This window comes from Vollenhovia emeryi, unplaced genomic scaffold, assembly GCF_000949405.1.
Source record: "Vollenhovia emeryi isolate VEMERY1.0 unplaced genomic scaffold, V.emery_V1.0 DF939144.1, whole genome shotgun sequence".
Classification (NCBI taxonomy): Eukaryota; Metazoa; Arthropoda; class Insecta; order Hymenoptera; family Formicidae; genus Vollenhovia; species Vollenhovia emeryi.
The window spans coordinates 550,939-555,116 of record NW_011967222.1 but is presented as its reverse complement, the minus strand read 5'-3'; the positions used below and the strand labels follow the sequence as shown (position 1 = coordinate 555,116).

Below are 4,178 nucleotides of genomic sequence, written 5' to 3'. Positions count from 1 at the left end.
GGGTGTCAATTACCGGTTTGGTGCTCCTGGGCCTCCTCGCGCGACCTAGTCCGACCGCTTTTTCGCGCTGACGTGTCGGCCGCTCGCCTCGCTGACTTATGAAAGGCGGCACGGCGATTATCTATCATCTGCCCCGCTACTGTCGCGTGAACGCGAACGCTCCGACAGAGACGTCCCGTCCGTCGTGCCGCTTATTCTTGACGCGGACGACTCGGTTCTCTCCCATCCCGCGGCACTCTCCCGCGTCCCACGCTCGAGAGCGACAGAAGGCAGAAGTCGGGACAGTCGTGGGTCGCGGTTGCACTCGAGGGGCTCGAGTGCTCGGGTTAGGGAGGGTCGCTGGCGCCACGGCGCCGACCGTCGCGCGCTTAGCGTCGCGGATCGACCTGGGGCTCGATCGTCAATCGTTTTCTCCGGCGCGAACTCGTGAAAAGCGAAAAATTTCATTAACGAATTCTGGAGTTCGATCACGAATCTTTTTCTCCTCTCGCGTGAACTCGCGAAGAGTGAAAAATTTTTTATTGACCAATATTGAATTTGTCAATGAAACTTTTCACTTCGCACGAGTTCATGCTTGAGGAAGAGATTCACAATTGAGTCTCTGGAGCGAAACTCCGATTTAACTTGGATATCGCTAGTTGTATACTTTTTAGACATGTATAAAATTTTTCTGTATTAATCCCAGTCTACAATAAATAATTTAAGCCATGGAGGAAAGGACAACTGGTCGAGGGAGCAATTTCCCCTCGGCCCGTCTAAAGCCTGTATCGGACTACGGATTGAGATTGGATTGAAATTTGACTAATTAGAGTAAAAGTTACTAAACTTGAGATTAATGAACTTTGCTGTGATTAGTCAAATTTCAATCCAATCCCAATCTCAATTCGTAGTCTGGGCTGCTTTCGCGAGAAGATCAAAATAATCCGGATTAAAATGACCCTGTGCTTATGATTGGTCAAATCTGAAATTTCGTAGCAACACATTGAAATTTTATTCAATGAAATTCCAGATTTGACCAATCATAGCGCAGGGTCATTTTAATCCGGATCATTTTGATCTTCTCGCGAAAGCAGCTCTGACTACGGATTGAGATTGGGATTAGATCGAAATTCGACCAATCACAGTGAAGTTTACTAATCTCAAGTTTCATACGCTTCATGAGAAACCGGCCTGACAATGGGATTGACCTAGTTTACAACGTACACTTGATACACGTATCAAATAGTAATAAATAGTAAATTGTTTTAGTTATTGACTGATCAGTTCAAATGTACCATTTGATACGCGTATCAAGTGCACGATGCGAGCTAGGTACTCATTAAAATTCGAAAGTTCTGCGCGGGTGCGGCCATCTTCTCTCTCTCCTCGCGCTTCCGCGCAACGCCGTTGAGAATCGGTAGACGCACGTACGACGCGACGACAGGTGGCGCTGTACGACCCGCCTCCGTCGTGTCTCGGCATAAAAATTGAATTTTCATTTTTCATCGCGGCTGCGGAGGGAGGCTGAGCACGGACGCGTTATTTATACGATTTATCTCGCCGCGTGCCGCGCCCGACACTGCCGACACGCGAAAGCGCGACATTTAGGGGTAAACTGAGAGCGACGACGGTCCCGAGGGTGAAAAAAAAAAGACCCCGACTCGTTCGCTTTGAGAGGCACGGCAAAGGGCAAGGGACGTGGGAAGGGGGAGCTGTAAATTGCCGTACGATACGAGACTAACGAGACGCAGTGCGAGCACGCTATTACGAAGCTGAAGCGAGACGGCATGACAGCCATCCGTCCTCCTTCTCCCTCCCCCCTCTCGTGACTCCACGCCACCGCCTCCCACTACGAAAATCGCGCACGCAGCATCCTTGCGCGCGAAACACGCGTACGCCGGTGGACGCACGTGGTGTGTCTGTGGCTCGCGTGGGCTGTACATACCTGTGAATAGTGTATTTTGTAAGAGTATTCGCCGGGAGAGCGCGCCTGCTCCCGGGGAACGCTCCAGAACGAGCGCGCGAAAAGTCGAGCACGTGAACACCGCGAGCCGCCTCGTTAGGTGTTACACGTGTAAAGCACGTGAAAGCTCGAGCCGAACCGGGGCTGGTTTCGCGCCCCCTCTTTGCCTAATCCTAACACAAACCTATGCCCTAGTTTTAACGAAATCACCGCGTGAGGTGGAAGGCGAGAAGGCAACGCGAGTGCAACGCCGACAGATAGGAGGGAAAGAAAGAGGGAGGCGCGAGCGGTTGGTCGCGGAACGGATCCTCGTCGTTTTCGCTCGCAGCTCGGTAAATACGCTTCTCCGGCCTCACGCGGGCTGATATCGGCGCGTCGCCGCTCGTCATCGTCGCCGCCGTCGTCGCCGCTGTCGCGACCGCAACGGCAGTCTCGACCGCAGCCGCCTCGTCCCACCGCCGCCGCCACCGCCGCCGTCGTCATCGTCGCCCTCGTCCTTGTCACCGTCGTCGTGGAGACAGTCGGTGAGAATGCGTCGCCGTTAACAAGCGCGCGCCCACGGAACATGCACGCGCGACTGCCGTAGCGAGCGGTATCCTCTGCGGGGCATCTCGTCGGACGCCGCCGGCTCTCACCGCGCGGGAGCTAACCTCCACGGGACCGAGGGTGCGTCCCCAGCACGTTTGGCCGTACCGCGTTCGCCGCGCCCGGGGACAGCGGCGCGGCCTGACAGCGCGAGGACATGAAGTGGCTCGGCGCGAGCAGCGGAGGCGCCGGAGGCGAACCGGCATCCTCCATGCAGCTGCATCACACCTCCGCCAACGGCCACATACCCACGGTACATGCACGTGCGCTTTTTTTTTCTCTCTTTCGTTTCTCTTTCTCTCTTTCCCCTTCTCTCTATCTCTCTCTTTCTCTGTCCCTCTCTGTCTTTCTCTTTCTCTCTCTCTCTCTCTCTTTCTCTGTGCTCTCGCTGTTCGCGATCGGCTTACCTCGAGCGTCGGGGAACGCGCCGACCGCGAATCGAGCGTGACCGCCGACAATCGCGGCGCACGAGAGTCGGCCGCCATAACCTCGACGGGCAACCGCGCTGGGAACATAGACATATAAAAGATAGACTGCTTATGAGGCAGTGGAACCCTAGGTGGGGGCATCCTCCTGAGGGAAAAAGGACAACATGAATTTATTTGGGTATCTGTCTTCCTCTAGTGACGGCGATCACGTGATCATGCCCACGTGATCACGTACACTAGAAGAAGATAGATACCCAAATAAATTGGTGTTGTCCTTTTCCCTCAGGAGGACATCCCCCACTACCTCATAAGCAGTCTATCTTTTATCAAAGAGGATCATATAGAGTGGAAGCTGCCATAAGAGCACAATGTTAAATAGCGTGGCCGAATTTCAGAGCCATCTACCAGCTCAGAGGCCATCCTAAATCCCCCCACTCTTCAATAATATATCGAGAAAAAAAATCTTGCTCGCCGGGAATCGAACCCGGCTCGCGCGGATGACGGTCCGACGTCTAACGCACGCGGCTATCGCGTACACTCGGGAATACATAAATGTTAAACACTATATAAGCTACACGGTGACACACTACACGTAGTGCGTCTCCGAACTGCCAGATGGCACGAATCGCGGTACTCGGCCAGCTTCCACTCTATATGATCCTCTTTGTCTTTTATATGTCTATGGCTGGGAATACGAGCGTTTGCAAATGTCAGCATGAGTGTTACCAGTGCCGAGCGCGGGAGCGTTGATTCTCCGGTTGCTCTGTGCGCCGCGCGAGAAGAATGTGCCTCGAGTGGCTCGATCGCCAAATAAACGTGCGAGAACGAACCGTCTCTTCCGGCCTGAAGACGCTGGGGGGCAGGATTGGGGAGGAAAAAAAAAGAAACTGTCGTTTGTTTCGGTACATGCCCGGCTATTAAGGATGTATTACATATACCTTCCCAGCAAAAAATACAGTAATCTTAAAAATTCAATATATATCGGTTGTATGCATACTTTAACGGCTGGCTATTATTGAATATTATAACAAAGATGTTAATGTCACTGATTTAAATAACTTCAACCTCTTTTTATAATTATTGACAGCGTATTTATAAATATTCTTAATAGCAGTTAAAAACTTTTGGCTGTGAATTTGCCCAGAATCCAACTGCTAAAACCAAAAATCTGACATATGTAATCTGCATATAGACAGAAAGTGTTGGTTGTATATAGTTAGAAA

General features: G+C 51.9%; 2 protein-coding genes across 2 annotated transcripts in view; one reads left to right on the top strand and one right to left on the bottom strand.

Annotated features, from left to right (window-relative positions):
- Positions 1 to 329, bottom strand: part of LOC105566475 (alpha-(1,6)-fucosyltransferase) — a 4,831-nt gene extending 4,502 nt beyond the window's left edge. Inside the window, exon 1 of the mRNA XM_012020519.1 lies at positions 14 to 329. The gene's annotated coding sequence lies outside the window, so the exon portion shown is untranslated. The remainder of the gene's footprint in view (positions 1 to 13) is intronic.
- Positions 330 to 3,222: 2,893 nt separating this feature from the next.
- Positions 3,223 to 4,178, top strand: part of LOC105566474 (pumilio homolog 2) — a 124,046-nt gene continuing 123,090 nt past the window's right edge. Inside the window, exon 1 of the mRNA XM_012020517.1 lies at positions 3,223 to 3,912. The gene's annotated coding sequence lies outside the window, so the exon portion shown is untranslated. The remainder of the gene's footprint in view (positions 3,913 to 4,178) is intronic.